Here is a 24,645-nt window from a genome sequence, read left to right as displayed (position 1 = left end):
ACACAAAGTAGCCTAAACGGCCCTCACAAAGTAGCCTAAACGGCCCTCACAAAGTAGCCTAAACGGCCCTCACAAAGTAGTCTAAACACCCACATAAAAAGCAGACGAGGCTGAAATGCTGCGAAGATCAGCACAAACTAACCCAACCAGAGGTCGACCGATTAATCGGAATGGCCGATTATTTAGGGCCGATTTCAAGTTTTCATAACAATCGCTAATTTTTGGACACCGATCATGGCCGATTACATTGCACTCCATGAGGAGACTGCATGGCAGGCTGACTACCTGTTATGCGAGTGCAGCAAGGAGCCATGGTAAGGTGCTAGCTAGCATTAAACGTATCTTATGAAAAACAATCAATATTAACATAATCACTAGTTAACTACACATGGTTGATGATATTACTAGTTAATCTAGCTTGTCCTGCGTTGCATATAATCGATGAAGTGCCTGTTAATTTATCATTGAATCACAGCCTACTTCGCCAAACGGGTGATTTAACAAGCGCATTCGCGAAAAAGCACAGTCATTGCACCAATGTGTACCTAACCATAAACATCAATACCTTTCTTAAAATCAATACACAGAAGTATATATTTTTAAACCTGCATATTTAGTTAAAAGAAATTCATGTTAGCAGGCAATATTAAACTATGGAAATTTTGTCACTTCTCTTGCGTTCATTGCATGCAGAGTCAGGGTATATGCAACAGTTTGGGCCGCCTGGCTTGTTGCGAACTAATTTAACAGAATTTTACGTAATAATGACATAACATTGAAGGTTGTGCAATGTAACAGCAATATTTAGACTTATGGATGCCACCCGTTAGAGAAAACGTTTTGTTTTCGAAATTATAGTTTACGGATTTGACCATATTAATGACCTAAGGCTCGTATTTCTGTGTGTTATTATATTATAATTAAGTCTATGATTTGATAGAGCAGTCTGACTGAGCGGTGGTAGACAGCAGCAGGCTCGTAAGCATTCATTCAAACAGCACTTTACTGCGTTTGCCAGCAGCTCTTCGCAATGCTTGAAGCACAGCGCTGTTTATGACTTCAAGCCTATCAACTCCCGAGATTAGGCTGGCAATACTAAAGTACCTATTAGAACATCCAATAGTCAAAGGTACATGAAATACAAATGGTATAGAGAGAAATAGTCCTATAATAACTACAACCTAAAACTTCTTACCTGGGAAAATTGAAGACTCATGTTTGAAGGAACCACCAGCTTTCATATGTTCTCATGTTCTGAGCAAGGAACTTAAACGTTAGCTTTTTTTTTTACATGGCACATATTGCACTTTCTTCTCCAACACTTTGTTTTTGCATTATTTAAACCAAATTGAACATGTTTCATTATTTATTTCAGACTAAATTGATTTTATTGATGTATTATATTAAGTTAAAATAAAAGTGTTCATTGTTCATTCAGTATTGTTGTAATTGTCATTATTACAAATATATATATAAAAATCCGCCGATTAATCGGTATCAGCTTTTTTTGGTCCTCCAATAATCGGTATCAGTATCGGCATTGAAACCCAACCCCAAAAAATACCATCACAAATCAATATAGCCTACTACAGCCCGCAAAGACCAGCAATCCTTCATGCACTATAGGGCTTAAACAAACCAACCAAGTCTACCGAACCCTACACACTAACATCACAGAGACCAACAGGGAGGAAGAAGCCATACACATACACAGTTCCCTGATGCTGTGCAACTCATCTTGGGGAAAAAAGCCTAAGCTGGAGAAAAACAAACAGTTCTGTGAGTCTGGCCCCACTAGCTGACTGTCACACAGAGATGTCACCAGCCAGCCCGACAGCTGCCTTATTAACACTACAAAAGAGATTGATAAAGCTGCCACTGTCTGGAGTTGTGTGTCAAGACAGCCCCGGAATGAAGGAGAGACGGAGAGAAAGAGAGAGTGAGAGACTTTACGACTTTAAAATGCTTCTTTAGTAAAACTAAAAGACAACGAAGGGCATTATGAAATAGGAGAGGACCGACACTGAAGCATCAATGTAAGGAAAAATACATCTCCATCAAAAGTAGTACACACAGCTCCATAGCAACACTGTACATAACATTGAGGCTTAAGTCGAAACACAAAACAGCTCTCCTAATCATGGACTGACTAGAAACCTGTTCTGGAACACACCTGAACCACAACACAAGCATTATTCATCAAGCCCAGGGCATCTGCAATGTTTCTCTGGGCTGGGAGTGTTGGTTGTTTCATGTATGTGTGTGGTGGCGTTTGGGGGTGACGGAGCATTACTGTGGTGAATGGTTCAGAACTGCTGCAGCCTGACAGACTTTAACAGTCTCTGACAGGCTCAACACACACACACACACACACACACACACACACACACACACACACACACACACACACACACACACACACACACACACACACACACACACACACACACACACACACACACACACACACACACACACACAGCTTCTCTAAGAGGTTTTGTCACAGAGGGAAGATCCTAAGCTGCCACACAGAAGTGTTTCTTCCAGAGCTAAATTAATCTGACAGTCACACACACACACACACACACACACACACACACACACACACACACACACACACACACACACACACACACACACACACACACACACACACACACACACACACACACACACACACTCTTTGTACACACAGACGCACAGAGCTGATGAGGGGACCATTCAGAAACAGGAGTCAACACGCGTGTGTGCGGAAGTGCAAGTGTGTGTGTGTGTGTGTTTGTTGTGTGAAAGCCTGCCACTGATATCTGTACAGTTCCACACCAACAATGCAGAAAGCTTGCAAATGTGGAAACTGCCAGACAGTGGCTATAAAGCTGGGCTTTAGAGAACTGTGTGTGTGTGTGTGTGTGTGTCTTTTAAGTGTAGCTGCTTGGCTTGGAGGTGAGTTGTTTAGACTGATCTCACACTAAAGCTACCTCTCTCTCCATCTCTTTGCAGATTCCCACATTAAAGACCTCCGTGATAGTCTCACAGGGCACTGTTCAACGCAAGCCAACGCAGCCCTGTTTTCCAATTTTGCTCTTATTATACAACATTATTCAGCCACTTCACATAAAGTAATTCGATTTATGTTTTTTTTTTCACCCCATCCCAGCTCGCCCACACGGGGGGGGGTCACAAAATGCTTTCATATAAGCCTGAATTAGAGACTCTTTGGTGTGTTTGTGTGTAATTCGAGTGTGTCTGTGTGTATTGCGTTGCTGTGTGTGTGTGCAATCGCACAAAGGGCAGATACGTGGTCATTCGCTCCCTGTCTGCGAGAGATCAAGTTTTAATTACGAGTTTTTACACAAAAGGCTTTATAAATGCTTATCTCTTGGCTTCGCAGGAACAGAGCGAACACAGTTGGAGTCAGTCATGGTGAAAGACCAAACGAGCTCAATGCTGAGTTGACTGTGGTTGGACAAGTCACACATTCAAACTCACACACACTCAGAAAGGACAGAAGGTAGAAATGTAGAGTTCCTGGAAATTCAGCTCTCTTTTTTACTGTATTTTCCCAGGGTGTGCTCTGGTTGAGAGCGTTTGAGATATAGCCTACACAAATCTCACCTAGGGCCCTCCCAAAAGGCTAGGCCAGCCCTGTTTGTGTGAGTGGGCAAGCAAGGAAGGTAAGCTGTTAGTCACAGGATACTTCAGCTTTGACACCATTTGCTCAAACCAACTCCCAACTCCCATCGACCAGAGATGTGGTGTAGCATGTGTATGGGACGTCTCTCCGTGTGTGTGTACAGTGCCTTCAGAAAGTCTACACACCCCTTGACTTCTTCCACATTTTGTTGTTTTTACAGCCTAAACTAAAAAATGAATTACATTGAGATGTTGTGTAACTGGCCTACAAACAATACCCCATCATGTAAAAGTGGATAAATGTTTACAAATTAATATAAAATGAAAAGCTGAAATGTCTTGAGTCCTTTGTTATGGAAAGCCTGAATAACTTCAGGTGTAAAAATGAACAAGTCACATAATAAATTGCATGGACTCACTCTGTGTGTAATAATAGTGTTTAACATTCTTTTTTAAATGACTACCTCATCTCTGTACCACACACATACAGTTACATACATACAGTAAGGTCCCTCAGTTGAACAGATTCCAACCAACAAAGTCCAGGGAGGTTTATCAACGCCTCGCAAAAAAGGGAACATTAGGTTAGGGCCAGGTAGGGCCTTTAAAAATAAAATAAAATCAATAACTAGTGCACGGGCAGAGCTCAGGGATCACTAACATTTTGAAGATGTGCCATTTGCTCGTGCTCTGCTGCGCAATACAGTCTTATCTGACTAAGATCATAACATTGTCAGAAGAACCTCGTCAAATATAAGACAGGACAGATTATTACACAGAAAATAATACTGTTTCTTGAGTTTTGTTGGGGTTTAGAGTGACAGACAGAGAGAATCTAATGGATTTTCTAATGGAGGAAGTTATTTCTGATTTCGGGCCGGGCCTTGAATTTGGCAGAAGCAACCGGGCCTGGGTAGGGTAGGGCCTGAATGTTGTAGGCCTGGTAGGGCTCAGGCTAAAAATTGCCCTTGAAACGGTCTCAGCTGATCTTCCTTCTCCAGCAGTGTATATCCAGCCTATTGATTAGCCTCCCTGTGGCTATGCTATCGATCCATGGCCCGCTATCCCCCCACTGAGAGAAGAGCGCGGTCTCTGTGTGTGAGTGTGTAAAGAGGGGGAGGCAGTTATTAGTCACCTGGATGCTGCTCGTTTGGGCTGCCAGTACATGTGTGTGCATGTTCGTGTGTGTTTATGTGTAAGTGTGCATGCAAGAGGGATAGGCTGTTAGGCACAGGATACTGCTGCTTTGAGCCCCATTCAAACCATTTGCGCAAACTATCTCCTATCAACCAGAGATAGCACATGGTGTAGTATGTGTATGTGACGTCTCTGTGTGTGTGTGTTGTATCCTATCTCCCTCTCAGAGCCCATCCCTGCCCAGATGTGCTGTGCCCCCCTCTCCCTGATACAGTACCCCTAAATCCCCAGACTGTTACAGTAGCGTTCCATGCAGGGAACAGCACTAGTTCTCCTTTGATATTTATTTATGGAGTGAAAAAAAGAAACCGTACGCTTCCGCTCCGATGGGAGGGAGACGCCTTGTTGTTTGGCAGGAGGGAGGGAAACAGAGAGCGAACGAGAGAGAGACAGTGAGACAGAAACTGAGAGAGCGCAGAAAAGCTTGTGAATGATAGAGTGAGTGGAAAGGATAGATAGAGGGACTGCCTTGTGCATGGCTGTCTATGCACAAGGCAACACACCTGTGTGTCACCCGAAATCACACCACTGTTGTATATGCCATTACCTCAAAATGTACTGCGGTTTGTGCACATGTTTTCCCCTCTCCATCTCTGTACCCTTCCCCCTCCCAATAAAATACACTACCTCACCACCCCTCTTCCCTCACATCCTACACACTGTCATACGCACACACTCACTGCAGGTGTTACATTCTGACTTTGCACTCAGCCAGAGTTCAGCCAATGAGAATTGACACAGAGAGAGACCAGCAGATGGCCAGAATCATGGCTAGAGCCTAATTAGGCCTACAGCCCAAAGGCAGTGGACATACAGGGGAGGTGGGTTAGGAGTGGGGTAATAGAGAAAGGAGAGAGGAAAAGAGAATAGAGATGGAGAGAGAAAAGGAAGGGCAAAGGGATGAATGAGAGAGAGGGGTGTGATGGATAGATGGAAAAGAACAGGTGAGAAAGCATCTGTGCATGTTGAATTTGTTCATCAAAATGTAGAACTACATAGCCTTCAATAGCGAAGAGAATCTTAATAATCCAAGTTAACCCCAGTCAGTAGGCTATCCAACTAATCAGATGCTGAGGGAGGATCACTCTGATGCAAATAAGTTACCTAACAGCAGCCAGATGTTATTCCATACCTCTAGTTCCCGGATGGGCACTGGCGGCCTGGACGCGGACCCAATGGTTTTTTGGAACTCAGCCAAGGTCTCAATTTACTGTTGAGAGAGAGAATACACAAGGTGCAATTCCGAAATGTACTTGTGCATCAGCAGTCACTCAATTAGCTCATGTCAGCTATTTTGTTTTTTTGATTGGTAAATTGGTCTAGCGGCCAGCTATCTAAACTTCTAGTAGGCATGGCCAAATTACTGACCAGCGTGGGGCCCATTCATCATCAGTTATCACATCACATGGCAAAATGCGGGGAATTTCATCGAATTAACTTTAAAACGTACATCATAAAAGGGGGGGGGTTTGCAAACCAACGAGCCACTGCGGACCCTCATGATGAGTTCCGGACTTCTGTGGCCCCCACTCCCAACAAAGTAGACCATCCCTGCTATAGTCTATACAGCTGAGCCTAGGTCTATACGTCCTCATCTAATGTCTTCTATACGTTATCACCCCATCAAAACATTATCTAGTATCTATCTGCTAGTGCTACCTAATGGAAAAGCATCTAAACCATAGACTGTGCAACTCTTACTGCATCTCATAACATTGATTATACCATATCTCTCCCCTATCTCTGAATCATCCTAGAAGACAAAAGTATGTGAACACCTGCTGGTCAAAAATCTCATTCCAAAATCATGGGCATTAATTTGGAGTTGGTCCCCCCTTTGCTACTATAACAGCATCCACTCTTTTGGGAAGAGTGCTGCAGTGACTTGCTTCGATTCAGCAATAAGATCATTAGTGAGGTCGAGCACTGATGTTTGGCAATTAGGCCTGGCTTGCAGGCGACTTTCGAATTCATCCCAAAGGTGTTCGATTGGGTTGAGGTCAGGGCTCTATGCAGCCAGGTCAAGTTCTTCCACACGGATCTCGACAAACCATTTCTGTATGAACCTCGCTTTTTGCACGTGGGCAATGCCATGCCTGAAGCAGGAAAAAAGGCCTTCCCCAAACTGTTGCCACAAAGTTGGAAACACAAAATCGTCTAGAATGTCACTGTATTCTGTAGCGTTAAGATTTCCCTTCACTGGAACTAAGGGGCCCGAACCATGAAAAACAGCCCCAGACCATTATTCCTCCTCCACCAAACTTTACAGTCTGAACTATGCATTCGGGCTAGTAGCGTTCTCAAACCCAGATTTGTCCGTCGGACTGCCAGATGGCGAAGCGTGATTCATCACTCCAGAGAAAGCGTTTCCACTGCTCCAGAGTCCAACGGTGGCGAGTTTTACACCACTCCAGCCGATGCTTGGCATTGCGCATGATGATCTTAGACTTCTGTGCAGCTGCTCAGCCATGTAAACTAATTTCAAAAAGCTCCCGAAGGACTGTTCTTGTGCTGACGTTGCTTCCAGAGGCAGTTTGGAACTCGGTAGTGAGTGTTGCGACCGAGGACAGACGATTCCATCTCACAATAACAGCACCTGACCGGGGCAGTTGACTGGAGCAGCTCTAGCAGGGGAGAAATTTGACTAACTGACTTTTTGGAAAGGTGGCATTCTATGACGGTGCCACGTTGAAAGTCACTGAACTCTTCAGTAAGGCCATTCTACTGCCAATGTGTGTCTATGGAGATTGCATGGCTGTGTGCTCGATTTTATAGACATGTGAGCAACTGGTGTGGCTGAAATTACATTTACATTTAAGTCATTTAGCAGACGCTCTTATCCAGAGCGACTTACAAATTGGTGCATTCACCTTATGATATCCAGTGGAACAACCACTTTACAATAGTGCATCTAACTCTTTTAAGGGGGGGGAGGGGGGGGTTAGAAGGATTACTTTATCCTATCCTAGGTATTCCTTAAAGAGGTGGGGTTTCAGGTGTCTCCGGAAGGTGGTGATTGACTCCGCTGACCTGGCGTCGTGAGGGAGTTTGTTCCACCATTGGGGTGCCAGAGCAGCGAACAGTTTTGACTGGGCTGAGCGGGAACTGTACTTCCTCAGAGGTAGGGAGGCGAGCAGGCCAGAGGTGGATGAACGCAGTGCCCTTGTTTGGGTGTAGGGCCTGATCAGAGCCTGAAGGTACGGAGGTGCCGTTCCCCTCACAGCTCCGTAGGCAAGCACCATGGTCTTGTAGCGGATGCGAGCTTCAACTGGAAGCCAGTGGAGAGAGCGGAGGAGCGGGGTGACGTGAGAGAACTTGGGAAAGTTGAACACCAGACGGGCTGCGGCGTTCTGGATGAGTTGTAGGGGTTTAATGGCACAGGCAGGGAGCCCAGCCAACAGCGAGTTGCAGTAATCCAGACGGGAGATGACAAGTGCCTGGATTAGGACCTGCGCCGCTTCCTGCGTGAGGCAGGGTCGTACTCTGCGAATGTTGTAGAGCATGAACCTACAGGAACGGGTCACCGCCTTGATGTTAGTTGAGAACGACAGGGTGTTGTCCAGGATCACGCCAAGGTTCTTAGCACTCTGGGAGGAGGACACAATGGAGTTGTCAACCGTGATGGCGAGATCATGGAACGGGCAGTCCTTCCCCGGGAGGAAGAGCAGCTCCGTCTTGCCGAGGTTCAGCTTGAGGTGGTGATCCGTCATCCACACTGATATGTCTGCCAGACATGCAGAGATGCGATTCATCACCTGGTTATCAGAGGGGGGAAAGGAGAAGATTAATTGTGTGTCGTCTGCATAGCAATGATAGGAGAGACCATGTGAGGATATGACAGAGCCAAGTGACTTGGTGTATAGCGAGAATAGGAGAGGGCCTAGAACAGAGCCCTGGGGGACACCAGTGGTGAGAGCACGTGGTGCGGAGACAGATTCTCGCCACGCCACCTGGTAGGAGCGACCTGTCAGGTAGGACGCAATCCAAGCGTGGACCTTGCCGGAGATGCCCAGCTCGGAGAGGGTGGAGAGGAGGATCTGATGGTTCACAGTATCAAAGGCAGCCGATAGGTCTAGAAGGATGAGAGCAGAGGAGAGAGAGTTAGCTTTAGCAGTGCGGAGCGCCTCCGTGACACAGAGAAGAGCAGTCTCAGTTGAATGACTAGTCTTGAAACCTGACTGATTTGGATCAAGAAGGTCATTCTGAGAGAGATAGCAGGAGAGCTGGCCAAGGACGGCACGTTCAAGAGTTTTGGAGAGAAAAGAAAGAAGGGATACTGGTCTGTAGTTATTGACATCAGAGGGATCGAGTGTAGGTTTTTTCAGAAGGGGTGCAACTCTCGCTCTCTTGAAGACGGAAGGGACGTAGCCAGCGGTCAAGGATGAGTTGATGAGCGAGGTGAGGTAAGGGAGAAGGTCTCCGGAAATGGTCTGGAGAAGAGAGGAGGGGATAGGGTCAAGCGGGCAGGTTGTTGGGCGGCCGGCCGTCACAAGACGCGAGATTTCATCTGGAGAGAGAGGGGAGAAAGAGGTCAAAGCACAGGGTAGGGCAGTGTGAGCAGAACCAGCGGTGTCGTTTGACTTAGCAAACGAGGATCGGATGTCGTCGACCTTCTTTTCAAAATGGTTGACGAAGTCATCCGCAGAGAGGGAGGAGGGGGGAGGAGGGGGAGGAGGATTCAGGAGGGAGGAGAAGGTGGCAAAGAGCTTCCTAGGGTTAGAGGCAGATGCTTGGAATTTAGAGTGGTAGAAATTGGCTTTAGCAGCAGAGACAGAAGAGGAGAATGTAGAGAGGAGGGAGTGAAAGGATGCCAGGTCCGCAGGGAGGCGAGTTTTCCTCCATTTCCGCTCGGCTGCCCGGAGCCCTGTTCTGTGAGCTCGCAATGAGTCGTCGAGCCACGGAGCAGGAGGGGAGGACCGAGCCGGCCTGGAGGATAGGGGACATAGAGAGTCAAAGGATGCAGAAAGGGAGGAGAGGAGGGTTGAGGAGGCAGAATCAGGAGATAGGTTGGAGAAGGTTTGAGCAGAGGGAAGAGATGATAGGATGGAAGAGGAGAGAGTAGCGGGGGAGAGAGAGCGAAGGTTGGGACGGCGCGATACCATCCGAGTAGGGGCAGTGTGGGAAGTGTTGGATGAGAGCGAGAGGGAAAAGGATACAAGGTAGTGGTCGGAGACTTGGAGGGGAGTTGCAATGAGATTAGTGGAAGAACAGCATCTAGTAAAGATGAGGTCAAGCGTATTGCCTGCCTTGTGAGTAGGGGGGGAAGGTGAGAGGGTGAGGTCAAAAGAGGAGAGGAGTGGAAAGAAGGAGGCAGAGAGGAATGAGTCAAAGGTAGACGTGGGGAGATTAAAGTCACCCAGAACTGTGAGAGGTGAGCCATCCTCAGGAAAGGAACTTATCAGGGCGTCAAGCTCATTGATGAACTCTCCAAGGGAACCTGGAGGGCGATAAATGATAAGGATGTTAAGCTTGAAAGGGCTGATAACTGTGACAGCATGGAATTCAAAGGAGGCGATAGACAGATGGGTCAGGGGAGAAAGAGAAAATGTCCACTTGGGAGAGATGAGGATCCCAGTGCCACCACCCCGCTGACCAGAAGCTCTCGGGGTGTGCGAGAACACGTGGGCAGACGAGGAGAGAGCAGTAGGAGTAGCAGTGTTATCATTGGTAATCCATGTTTCCGTCAGTGCCAAGAAGTCGAGGGACTGGAGGGAAGCATAGGCTGAGATGAACTCTGCCTTGTTGGCCGCAGATCGGCAGTTCCAGAGGCTGCCTGAGACCTGGAACTCCACGTGGGTCGTGCGCGCTGGTACCACCAGGTTAGAGTAGCAGCGGCCACGCGGTGTGAAGCGTTTGTATGGTCTATGCAGAGAGGAGAGAACAGGGATAGACAGACACATAGTTGACAGGCTACAGAAGAGGCTACGCTAATGCAAAGGAGATTGGAATGACAAGTGGACTACACGTCTCGAATGTTCAGAAAGTTTAAGCTTACGTTGCAAAAAATCTTATTGACTAAAATGATATAGTACTGCTGGCTGGTGAAATAGGCTAGCTAGCAGTGGCTGCGTTGTTGACTTTGTTTGAAAGTGTAGCTGGCTAGGTAACCTCGACAATTACTCTAGACTACACAATTATCTTGGATACAAAGACGGCTATGTAGCCAGCTAAGATCAAACAAATCAAACTGTTGTACTGTAATGAAATGAAATGTAATACTACCTGTGGAGCGAAGCGGAATGCAACTACTCGCTCCAACCCGGAAGTGCGTATCATAGAGGGAGAGGCAATAGAAGTGTTGTTTCTTGTATTATTGTCTTTTGTGTCTTTAGAGGACTGCTTCACCTTAATGTCCCCTTTCCCTTTTCTTCTGTCCTTATTTTGTCCCACTTTGTCCCTTCTTTGTCCCTTCTTCTCTTCTGCCAACTAGACACTCCTTGTTAGCTAGCTAGCTTCTTCCAGGAATGTCCCTAGCAACTGCCTAGCAACAGGTAAACAACTTAGCTAGCTAAGAAAACGGTATAATTTTATGAAAAATTGTTACTTTTTCAAAAGCCTTTCTTCTTTGTTAGCTGCTTGTTTGGTCTCCTATTCAGTTTGCAGTTTTCTTTTGATTTTTTTCGATGTACTTTACTCTAAAAAAAAACATTTAAATTTCAATATTTGTAGGAGCTCATCTTTTCAGCTGCTGCTGCTTAATTTGGAACTCCGGAATCAATAAATCAATGGAAATAGCCGAATCCACAAATTTTAAAGTGAATTTCTTTGACACATTTTTTAAAGTATTACTTTAACGGCTTATTGCAAACAGGATGAATGTTTTGGAATATTTTTTATTCTGTACAAGCTTCTTTCTTTTCACTCTGTCATTTAGGTAAGTATTGTGGATAACTACAATGTTGTTGAGCCATCCTCAATTCTACTATCACTGCCATTTAACTCTGCAACTGGATTAAAATTGGCCTCATGGTGAAATCCCTGAGTAGTTTCCTTCCTCTCAAGCAACTGAGTTAGGAAGGAGGCCTAGATCTTTGTGATGACTGGGTGTATTGATACACCATCCAAAGTGTAACAACTTTCCCATGCTCAAAGAGATAATCAATGTCGGCTTTTTTATTTTTACCAATAGGTGCCCTTCTTTGTGTGGCCTCCTGTCACTCCTGTCACGCCCTGACCGTCACGCCCTGACCGTTTATGTCTCTATTTTGGTTTGGTCAGGGTGTGATTTGGGTGGGCATTCTATGTTCCTTTTTCTATGTTTTGTATTTCTTTGTTTTGGCCGGGTATGGTTCTCAATCAGGGACAGCTGTCTATCGCTGTCTCTGATTGGGAACCACACTTAGGTAGCTTTTCCCCACCTATGCTTTGTGGGTAGTTGTTTTCTGTTTAGTGTTTTGCACCTGACAGGACTGTTTCGGTTTCGGTTATTCACTTTGCTATTTTTGTTTAGTGTTCAGTTTAAATAAACAGTCATGAACACTTACCATGCTGCGCTTTGGTCCGATTCCTCTTCATCCGACGACGACACCCGTTAGACCTCCGTGGTCTTTGTAGTTGAATCTGTGCTTGAAAATCACTGCTCGACTGAGGGACCTTAGAGATAATTGTATGTGTGGGTTACAGAGATGGGGTAGTCATTCACAAATCATGTTAAAACGTCTTCTTAATAGGGGGCGCCATTTTTACTTTGGGTAAAAATAGTGCCCAAATTAAACGGCCTCGTACTCTGTTCTAGATCATATGATATGCATATTATTATTGGATAGAAAACACTCTGAAGTTTCTAAAACTGTTTGAATTATATCTGTGAGTAAAACAGAACTCATTTGGTAGGCAAACTTCCAAACAGGAAGTGAAAATTCTGAAATGGGTCTCTGTGAAAGGCTTCGCCTATTCAATTGCCTTGTATTTATGGATATGTATGCACTTCATACACCTTCCACTAGATGTCAACAGGCAGTAGAACGTTGAATGAGGTGTCTAGCCTGATGTGGGACCGAATGAGAGCTTTTGGAGTGACAGGTCAGCCATATTGGCAGTATTTTGCTGAGCACCTGGGTGCACCATATCATTTTCTGCAATGCCTTAGGTAGACACGAAGAAATGCTCCGTCTGGGACGTTATTGGATACATACGAGAAAAACATCCTAAAGATGGATTCTCAACTGAGTTTGACCAGTTTATTCGACTTTTATTATCACTTTTTTAATTTTTCGTTCCATGCGTCAAACTTTCATGGACACGTGAGCTACACATGCTAGCCAAAGTTGAAGAAATGGACATTCTAAAACAAAACAACGATTTATTGTGGTACAAGGATTCCTGGCACTGCATTCTGATGAAAGTTCATCAAAGGTAAGAGAATATTTATGATGTTATTTCGTATTTTTGTTGAATATGTTGACTCCAACATGGCGGAGAATGGCTGAGCGCTGTCTCAGATTATTGTATGCTGTGCTTTTTACTAAAGTTATTTTTTTAAATCTAACACAGCGGTTGCATTAAGAACCAGTGTATCTTTAATTATATGTACAACATGTATTTTTCATAAATGTTTTATGATGAGTATTTCTGTATTTCACGTTGCTCTCTGTAATTATTCCGGCTGTTTTGGAGCCATTTATGATCATGGCGCCAATGTAAAACCAGGTTTTGTAGCTATAAATATGCATTTTCGAACAAAACATAAATGTATTGTATAACATGATGTTATAAGACTGTCATCTGATGAAGTTGTTCAAAGGTTAGTGATTATTTTTATCTCTATTTGTGGGTTTTGTGAAAGCTATCTTTGCGGTGAAAAAATGGCGTTGTGTTTTGGGCTATTGTGGTGAGCTAACATAAATATATGTTGTGTTTTCGCTGTAAAACATTTTAAAAATCGGACATGTTGGCTGGATTCACAAGATGTTTATCTTTCATTTGCTGTATTGGACTTGTGATTTCATGATATTTATATGCTATTATTTACTTGTGGCGCTATGCTAGGCTATGCTAGTTAACGTTTCTGATGAGGAGGATCCCGGATCCGGGAGGGTGGGTCGGTTTAAACACCATTATTGCACACAGAGTTAGTCCATGCAACTAATTATCTGACTTGTGTCGTGGCCATGACACTTGTTAAGCACATTTTTACTCTTTAAGTTATTTAGGCTTGACATAACAAAGGGGTTGAATACTTATTGACGCAATACATTTCAGCTTTTAATGTATTAATTTGTTAACATTTCTTAAAACATAATTCCACTTTGACATTATGGGGTATTGTGTGTAGACCAGTGACACAAAATCAAAATGTAATCAATTTTAAATTGAGGCTGTAACAACAATATGTGGAAAAAGTCAGGGGGTGTGAATACTTTCTGAAGACAAAGGCCTGTGTGCCTTTAGGGTTAGCTATGGAACAGAGGTAAAACATGTCATGGAAATGTGTGTGTGATTGATTGGTTGATTGATTAACTGATGCGCATACATATCCAGTGCTTCGTGTGACGGTGTGAAACGATATGACTGCATATTCATTCTAAAAGCAGAGTACGGTTGTTTCTAAGTCCCCTCTCTAAGAAATAGAGGATGTGCACATCTCCCATCCTCCTTTACCTTGAGTTCCTGCTGCTTTGAGAGGAGCGATTATTCTAAAAGCCCCATCTTCCTTTCCTCCTCCACCCTCCTCCTCTCCCCATCCCTCATTCTCTCCCCCTCCTCCTCTCCCCATCCCTCATTCCCTCCCCCTCCTCCTCTCCCTCATTCCCTCCTCCTCCTCTCCCCATCCCTCATTCCCTCCTCCTCTCCTCTCCCCATCCCTCCACCCCTCCTCCTCTCCCCATCCCTCCCTCCCTCCCCCCTCCTCTCCCCATCCCTCATTCCCTCCCCCCTCCTCCTCTCCCCATCCCTCATTCCCTCCCCCTCCTCCTCTCCCCATCCCCCCCCTCCTACCCCCATCCCTCATTCCCTCCCCCCTCCTCCTCTCCTCTACCCATTTCTCATTCCCTCCCCCTTCTCCTCTCCCCATCCCTCATTCCCTCCCCCGTCTCCTCTCCCCATCCCCTCCCCTCTCCTCTCCCCATCCCTCCCCCTCTCCTCTCCCCATCCCTCCTCCTTTCCTCTCCCCATCCCTCATTCCCTCCCCCCTCCTCCTCTCCCCATCCCTCATTCCCTCCCCCTCCCCCTCCTCCTCTCCCCATCCCTCCCCCCTCCTCCTCTCCCCTTGCTGGGGTGTTCTATAACTGGATTCAGTGCGTGGGAGTGCGGACGTTGGGACGATTAGAGTGAGTGAGTGTGTGTGTGCAACCACTTAGAGAGTGTGTGTGAGTGTGGACATTTAGAGAGAGGGCTCGGATGGGGTCATAAAATGACACACTCAAGGAGGGGGATGATCAGAGAGAGAGAGAAGAGCCAGGCTGTCAGCATGTTTCCTCTGCTATCCTCTCTGAGATTAGCAAGCTTTTAGCATGTCAGCACCACACACACACACAGACCCTTGAGCTTATACAGTATACGGAAAGAAACACGTAAGCACACACACACACACAAATATTTCCCAACAAACACACAGCCTCATAAACATACAGCCCCACACACTAAAATATCTCCTAGACTCCGGGTCCGATCGACAGCAGGGGCCCAGCTGATAAGCATAAGTGAGGAACAGAGATGAGCAAGTGACAGAACTGCAAATCCACTACACCCACTGCTGCGTCACACACACACACACACACACACACACACACACACACACACACACACACACACACAGCTGTCATCACACAGCCGGACAGACATGCACACACACGCACGAGAGCGCACGTTCGCGCGCACACACACACACACGTCAATCAATCTGCTCTCAGACTGCAGGTCAGCACAGAGGGCACATTCTCCTGCTTTCTGATTCCCAGCATGCTTTGCCTTGAGTCTGGGTCTCTGACAGGGTCGGGTGGGTCAGAAAAGGACTAAGCCGGGTCACTCACTGTGGCGTCATTGAAGTTGTTATAATAAAGCTGTGGGTAGCTGGTGTGTGTTCAGTGAGTTGTTTTGGCAGTCTGAGTCACAAATTAGGATCCCTGTGTGTTCAGCAAGAGGATTGGATGTTCCATGTTCAGTAAGAGCAGTTTATGTTCAGTAAGTGTTCAGCTAAGACTAAGAGTACTTAGAGTAGTGTTTCAGACTGTGTTCAGTGTGTGTTGAGTAGCGGGTGTTAAGCAACAGAACTAGAGAATGTTCCGTGTGTGTTCAGTATGGGCAGTGTTCAGTAAAGCCTGGGTACAGTACAGTGTTTTTTCCAGGCAGTCTCTATTCCCTGTGGGCAGTGGAGCAGAAAGCCCCATCATCACTATATAAACCAAGACAGAGTACGCTATTCCACAGGCCATGGGATTATTCACATAACTAACCTTGACCCAGCAAACACACACACACACACACACACACACAAATCAAATTGTATTTGTCACATGCTTCGTAAACAACAGGTGTAGACTAACAATGAAATGCTTACTTAACAGGCCCTTCCCAACAGTGCAGCGCACAGTCTGTCAAGAGCCTGTCGAACGAACGTCCGCTATTCCCTCCAGCGCTAAGAATGCGAGAATGGCGTGGACGCGCGCACACACTGCATTATTCACCGTGACCTAGAGCCACTCAGTCCCAACAGGAAAAGCTCCACAAACACGCGTGAGTGTGCACATAAAGACACGCACGTGACTCACCATGACCCCAAACTACCATCTTGTACCTTCTTTTCCTCCTTCTTCTTCTCTTGTTCCGTCTATCAAGAAAGAGACACTGGAGGTTAGGTCAGCAATGACAACACATAAAATAACACACCTGGATGGGGCACACGTAGTCTTAAGAAACACACACACACACACACACACACACACACACACACACACACACACACACACACAAACAAATGAATCAGAGGTTGAAAAACTTCCTAAAAATAGGTTTACCCCTTATTCACTTTAACACAGTGGCACACGCACGGCAAGAGAAGTGATTCAGCTGCACTCACAGCGACACCTGTATAAACTCTCACACCTTCTCTTTCAGACGATTTGCCCCCTTGTGGAACAATTTAGTGTAGTTATGAGCAATTCAAATCTCATATGGAGTTACCGTCTTCTCTTCCAGAGCAATAAGAGCTTGATGGTTGCCTGTCTGAGTCATTGTGCTTAGTGAGGGGCAGTGGGCTGGTGCCTTGGTGATCTAGCAGCCTCCATTATTCAGTCATTCAACCTCTTCACTATGGGGTTCATTCAGGATTGAGATAGTTGGGGCGGCAGGTAGCCTAGTGGTTAAATCGTTGGACCTGTAACCGAAAGGTTGCTGGATCGAATCCCCGAGCGGACAAGGTAAAGAATCAGTCGTTCTGCCCTTGAACAAGGCAGTTAACCCAATGTTCCCCGGTAGGCTGTCATTGTAAATAAGAATTTGTTCTTAACTGACTTGCCTAGTTCAATAAAGGATAAATAAATAAATACACATTCCCTCATGTCACACACGTAGGGCCGGCACTGTGTTACGGATGAAGACCGCCATCAAAATGTTTAATTTGAATGGTTATTACAGAGACCACGGTCAAAATTCCATGCCCGTCCCAGCCCTACACGCATGCTGCAAACACTCACAAAAACACACACTTGGAAGTGTACTGTGATGGTGCTGTATGTGATGAGGGGGCATTGGAAAACCATTCCAAGAAAGAGCACCACAGCATAGCAGAGCCCAGCACACAGAAAGGACCAGCGCAGCACAACACAACACCAGTTGGCATGACGGTAAAACGTCAGACCTCCTGCCTGTTCTTCTCAGCAGCCTGTGAGGAGGGAGAGGCAGCAGCTTCAGAACACTTCTGCAGGGAGGGAAAGAGGGAAGGAGAAAAAAAAGAGATAGGATTAGGGGGCAGGGGAAGGATGTATAGAGAGAAAGAGAGGGGTATATAGAAAGAGGTGGTTAGAGGCGGAACAGGGAGAGAACGAAAGAGAAAGAAGAAAGGAGGGAGGCATTAGAGGACATGGAAGAGAAGGGAAAACGGAGGGAGAGCGACAGAAGGGGGGAAAGATGAAAAGAGGAGGATTAGTAAGCAGCCAGTAGTGTAAGCTAGGGCATTGTCACTAACCAGCCTAGCAGAGCCTGAGATAGACAGTCGTCATCACATTCACCAGAAGGTCACACACACAAGATCTAGAAGCACAGGACAAACTCATATGGTGAAGGATATGGGCAATCACACACATGCACAGGCAAACACACATGCCAAAGGCTAGAACAACTCTGCTGTGATTGAAAGATCTCTGTGGGCCAGAGATTGACTTTGTGTGTGGTTGTGTGTGTGTTGGACACCACAAAGGCCCTTTCTGCCTGGGCCAAGTCAAGTGGCTGTATCTGATCACCTGAGTGACAGCCTTACTCAACCTCTACCCTCCCTGAGAGAGAGAGAGAGAGAGAGAGAGAGAGAGCACCTAAAACCCTCTACTATTCACTGCCAAGTAGGCTTCTCCTAGCTTCTCTTGGCCAACCTCAGGAGGTCACTGACTAACTGAAGCTGCACTGAGAGCACTTCAACACAGGGGAGCAAAGCTAAGTTATGCTATCTCCCTAGCCAGATCAGCCCTGCATACAGCGCTGTTTAGGCTGTTAGGAAAACGCCACTAGCGCTCGTTAGCAATCGACATCTGGGGGTAGGCAGAGTGTGTGTTCAGAGAAAGTGAGAGAGAGCGTGCATCATTTTCCAAATCTGTGTTTATATCCCCCGTCCCTCTCATTCCTCCTCTCCCCCTCTCTAAACTACCTAAGGGGAAAAACACACACGGAGGAAGTCTTGTTCTATCTGAAGGGAGTTTTTAGCTCTCTCCATGTCTGTTATTCATCAAACCAGCCTTTCTCTCGCCTCTGGATAAAAAGAGGGCCTAGGAGAGATCTGAATTCAGGGTATTTTCTTGAGTGTGACTTTTGTTCTGTCGTTTTTTTCCTTCTCTTACTTTGATGCTGAGAATGGAGACGGTGAGGCAGAAACAGCACTAACAGGCACATTTAGGATGAAGCTGACGAGTGGTGGAGAGAGAAAAGAAAAGAGGGGGTAAATGATAGACTGAAAGCGAAACACAAGATGCAGAGAGAGAAAATAGAGGAGACAAAGAGAAAAAGAAAGAGGGAGAGAGAGAGGGAGGGTAAATGATAGAAAGAAAAACATAAGATGCAGAGAGAGAGAGAGAGAGAGAAAACAGAGGAGACAAAGAGAAAAAGAAAGAGGGAGAGAGAGAGGGGGGGTAAATGATAAAAAGAGAAACATAAGATGCAGAGAGAGAGAGAGAAAAAAAAACAGAGGAGACAAAGAGAAAAGGAAAGAGGGAGAGAGAGAGAGAGGGGGGTAAATGATAAAAAGAGAAACATAAGATGCAGAGAGAGAGAGAGAAAACAGAGGAGACAAAGAGAAAAAGAAAGAGAGGTGAGTATATGACAAAGAGAGAGAGAAGATGCAGAGTGAGAGAAAAGGGGAGAGAGAAAGAGACAGGGATACAGAGGAAGAGACTCAATGGAGTGTGTGAGAGAGAATGTGAGAGAAAGGACAGTGCTGGTGAAGGATCTAAAATATGTTGGTATCAGAGGCAGGTCAGGAGTGTAGTGTTAAAATGGTGACCCATGTGACAGCCTGTTCTCTGCTGAGGGGTGGAACACCTAACTGAGGAGCCCATCTACAGACACCCAATTTGTTTTTGATTTCATCTAGCTAGGACAGCATCTCTTTAATTGGCTAGATGACATTTTCACTATATAGGAGATAGAGGCGGATTTTGGGATGAGGTGGATCTCTTTATCTTGTACCATTATCTCATTCTCAATCCCCTTGTCACTATCTTCTTCTGGGCATTTGGAGTGAACTGATTGGCCCAGTAGTGTCAGGTGGTCTTAGACAGCAAGCTTGTGAGGTCTTGTTGACTTCAGTAAAATTGACGTAATGTGACTTTCGCACTTGCCCACTCGCACAAGCACACACAGGCCGTACCATGTTACTCATGGCAGAACAATGGGCTCATGCATGGACTGCTAGATCAGATGTGTTCATCCACAATGCATCATTGTTTTCTGAGTGATGTTGGACTTGACACAAGGGCTCTATTCTCTCTCACACACACACACACACACACACACACACACAAAATAAATTTACATATTCGCAAATGAACACATTAACATGCACATACAGTACACACCCTATACACAATCTATGTACGAACTAGACATCTTTTCCGAGCTCTCAACACAGACACTCTGTACCCTCAACCTCCAACTGTGCAAAACGACTTAAAGGGGAAGTTGACCCGGCTACACGTCTGGGCAGGTCTGGCTGTTTGTCAGTACCCCAGACAGTATTTAGGTCCATTCTTGGAGTGTTTAGATTTCTGTATTATTATTATATCAAAATGTTGAAATTCCAAAATTACCTAAAAAGCATAAAAAAGTGTAGTTATTATTACATAAAAAAATGATTGGTGTCTAGGCATTGTTTTGCTAAATAAACGTGTTGTTTAATGTAAAAAGTATAAAAAAACAAAGTCCTACTTCGTGCTAGTGCAAAGGTCTTCCATATAGTTTGTAATCTGGTAGATACTCTTCTTCGTGGTTCTAAGATGGATAATTACAGGAGGCAGGGCGAATGAGCGTCTTGCTATCGGTCTTCATGAAAGGAAATCAGAACAAAAGGAAGTAAAAACAAAGATGGTAGCTAGCTAGGCTAGCGGTTAGTAATCTCTGAAGTAATGTAAGTGTAGGCGAATAGCGTTAGTAGTCGAGTAGCTGAATGACGTTGGCCAAAATGAAGTGCATTGTACCCGGGTACAATAATGTTCCAGTCAGATACAAATACACTACACATTTCCACTCCTTTTCCTGACTGCAATGGAGCTTTGTGTCAGGCATGGCTGCAGGCCATCTGATATCTTGCTTATGGTGTCGATTCGACGCCTAAAGTCATCCAACAGCTGCGGTTGACCATGTCCGGTGATCACTTTGTGGCCACTGACTATAATCAGGACCGGTTGAAACCTGGTTCTGTTCAAACTGTCTTTCCACCATGGACGGAAAAGCTCCAACCATTCAAGGTACACTACATGACCAAAAGTATGTGGACACCTGCTTGTAAAACATCTCATTCCAAAATCATGGGCATTAACATGGAGTTAGTCCCCCCTTAGCTGCTACAACAGCCTCCACTCTTCTGGGAAGGCTTTCCACTAGATGTTGGAACATTTCCGTGGGGACTTGCTTCCATTCAGCCACAAGAACATTAGTGAGGCCGGACACTGATGTTGGGCGATTAGGCCTGGCTCACAGTCGGTGTTCCAATTCATCCCAAAGGTGTTTGATGGGGTTGAGGTCAGGGCTCTGTGCAGGCCAGTCAAGTTCTTCCACAAAGATCGACAAACCATTTCTGTATGGACCTCACTTTGTGCATGGGGGGATTGTCATGATGAAACAGGAAAGGGCCTTCCCCAAACTGCTGCCGCAAAGTTGGAAGCACAGAATCGTCTAGAACGTCATTGTATGCTGTAACATTAAGATTTCCCTTCACTGGAACTAAGGGGCTTAGCCTGAACCATGAAAAACAGCCCCAGACCATTATTCCTGCTCCACTAAAACGTTACAGTTGGCACTATGCAATCGGGCAAGTAGCGTTCTCCTGGCATCCGTCAAACCCAGATTTGTCCGTCAGACTGCCAGATGGTTGTTAATATGTGTATGTGAATAAGTCACGTCAGAGAGTTAGATAAGATACAAGCATAATCCTTTACTCATGTATTACATGTTACAGGTCACTACACCCTAATCAGACACTCATAATGCACCTGTTTATCTATACTAGATCGGTGCCCCACTAGCACCATCTCTAGGTTGGCATTATGTCCATTATCAACATCTTCCTTTTCATATAGAAATAGCTTGAGCACTTCATACCATTTTAATACCACAGTGAAAATACCTATTTACATTATCAACCCCTTATTTAATTTTTTTAGATTTAAAAAATGGTCCATCTCTTAAGATCGCCCCCCCTATGTCCCTTATGTTAGCCCTTGTCCTAGTGTGGCACACTGGTAGCATATTGGGCACCTCTGAGAGCCTCAGGGTCTCTCCTTCCTCTTCCACATCCTCCTGAAATTGTGGAGGCACAGTCGGCAGAGATAACTGCCCTGGTGGGGTCTTCCCCGTCTCCTCATTAGGTGTCCTGCTCACACCATCCAGAGGATATCCACAGTCTTCTCATGTGGACCTCCTGGGCCCTATGCTCTCCTGAACTGGGCGTATGTCCCTCCGGTTCCTTTGATACTGTCGGCCCTTTACTTCCACTTCATATGACCTGCAAACTGCTGAGGGCCCAAAAAGGTGACTTTTTTTTTTTTTCACTGAAATACGCAAAAAATCCCTGCTCGGTGGAAATGCAGGTCTTAACTAATTAAACAACAAAGAATATGGCCTACATGATCAGTCTCTGTGTGTAAAACAAAGAAAGTGGTTAATGTGAACCCAATTCACAGCTAAAAAATGTAAAGAAAGCAATCCAATGTTATTTGTTGCCTAGACTTTACTGCAAATGACACTCAAGTCTTGAGAAAAAAAACTATACACACATATTGCAGCTAGCCATGACAGCCTTTAAGATAGAACACCTGTGACCACACACATAAATATTGCACTTGGGAAAAAAAAATATTAAAGTAGAAATAGAATGAAACAAACAGGCATTCTATTGTTGATCTATTATAGCAGCCACTATAGACATTGATAAAGTGCACAAGGCTACATGTGTGCAAAAATAACGTTCACCGAGTTTAAAAAAAAGTATAATTCCCCCTCACTCACACGTGTTACTGTCAAGTTCAACACAACAAAATAATATCTTTGGGCTACAATGCACATTATACACTTTCTGCCTGTGGACATCTGTTCTACAATGTGCCAGCAAAAGTGAGAAAGCGAGAAAGTGTGCGGTGTTCCTTTCACCTCTATAGTGACTAGAGGTCGACCGATTAATCGGCATTGTCGATTAATTATGGCCGATTTCATGTTTTCATAACAATCGGTAATCGGCCTTTTTGGACGCCGATTATGGCCGATTACATTGCAATCCATGAGGAAACTGTGGCAGGCTGGCCACCTGTTACGTGAGTGCAGCATCAAAAGGACCTTGTGGCTGCAAGAAGCCAAGGTAAGTTGCTAACTAGCATTAAACTTATTTTATAAAAAACAACCAATCTTCACATAATCACTAGTTAACTACACATGGTACACATTGATGATATTACTACGTTAACTAGCTTGTCCTGCATTGCATATAATCAAAGCGGTGCCTGTTAATTTACCATCGAATCACAGCCTACTTCAACTTTGCCAAACAGGTGATGATTTAATATTAAAATCAACACGACGAGCTGCTAATAATAATAAAACGCAGGGCAATCGATACTTGGCTACTCATTCATTGCAGCTGCACCCCTAGCGGAAGTACAGAGAAGCCGTTTTGTAATAGTGTTGAATAAAAATAGTGGCAGTGCTGAATATAAACGTAAACATGAACACACTCATAAAAACAGCAACTCTTTGCTGTATTCGTTGACAGTCTCTCTGTGGTCATAGTTTTAAAAGTTATTAAATTAAACTTGGCTGTGGCCAGGGTCATTGAAGCTCTGTAGCCACGGTGATTTGATCTATCCGATTGGGCAGAGCAGTAGGTGGTCTCCATTTAGTCACAGATTTATCGGTCCGCCGGGTAGGTGGAGTTTGTCTCATGGGAACACTTTGCTTACCCGGTGCGCAGGACTTTTGAATCAAGTACACCTACTCAACATGATTTTAAAAAAGGAGTGCAAGCCTTTATCGTTCGTTGGCTTTTCAACAGAAATATTTGGTGATCGACTAGGAATGCCTTGAAGATCGACTGGTTGGCGACCACTGCTCTACAACAAAGCTTTCTTAGTGTCCAACAAGCTTTCTCTACCCTTAACCTTGATCTGAAGGTTAACAATATGCTAATAGCCTATTAACACCTCCAAAACAAAAGGTAATGTGGTTTGGTAAGAAGAATACCCCTCTCCCCACAGGTGTGATTACTACCTCTGAGGGTTTAGAGCTTGAGGTAGTCACTGCATACAAGTACTTGGGAGTATGGCTAGACGGTACACTGTTCTTCTCTCAGCACATATCCAAGCTGCAGGCTAAGGTTAAATTTAGACTTGGTTTCCTCTATTGTAATCACTCCTCTTTCACCCCAACTGCCAAACTAACCCTGATACAGACAATAATACTCATGCTAGATGACAGAGACATAATTTATAGATCGGCAGGTAAGGGTGCTCTCGAGTGGCTAGATTGTCTTTACCATTCGGTCATCAGATTTGCCAGTATATATATATATATATATATACTGGCATATATATATATATATATATATACACACACACACACGTTCTGCCAGTCACAGCCCAGTCACTCCTCTTTTCAGTTCACTGCAGCTAGTGAATGGAACGAACCGCAAAAAAAGAAAAACTCAGCCTGGACAGTTTTATCTCCATCTCTACATTAAAAGATTCAATCATGGACTCTACCTTTTTGCTGTTGTCTGTGCCCAGCAATGTTTGTGCTGCCACCATGTTGTGCTGCTACCATGTTGTGCTGCTACCATGTTGTGCTGCCACCATGTTGTGCCGCTACCATGTTGCGTCGCTGCCCTGCTGTGTTGTCTTAGTCCTCTCTTTATGTAGTGTTGTCTCTTTTGTTGTGGTATGTGTTTTAACCTACATTTTTAATCCCAGC

At 45.0% G+C, this 24,645-nt stretch overlaps 1 long non-coding RNA gene across 2 annotated transcripts in view; it reads right to left on the bottom strand.

Moving 5' to 3' along the window:
• LOC120046696 overlaps positions 1-6,581 on the bottom strand; it is a 38,806-nt gene extending 32,225 nt beyond the window's left edge. For both annotated transcript variants that reach the window (XR_005476845.1, XR_005476846.1), the window contains exon 1: positions 5,963-6,581. This is a non-coding gene — a long non-coding RNA (uncharacterized LOC120046696). The remainder of the gene's footprint in view (positions 1-5,962) is intronic.
• Between the last annotated feature and the right edge of the window lie 18,064 nt (positions 6,582-24,645).

The sequence above is a fragment of the Salvelinus namaycush genome, chromosome 4 (genome assembly GCF_016432855.1).
Source record: "Salvelinus namaycush isolate Seneca chromosome 4, SaNama_1.0, whole genome shotgun sequence".
Taxonomy (NCBI): Eukaryota; Metazoa; Chordata; class Actinopteri; order Salmoniformes; family Salmonidae; genus Salvelinus; species Salvelinus namaycush.
The sequence above is the reverse complement of the archived record's forward strand: the minus strand, read 5'-3'. Positions and strand labels throughout refer to the sequence as shown.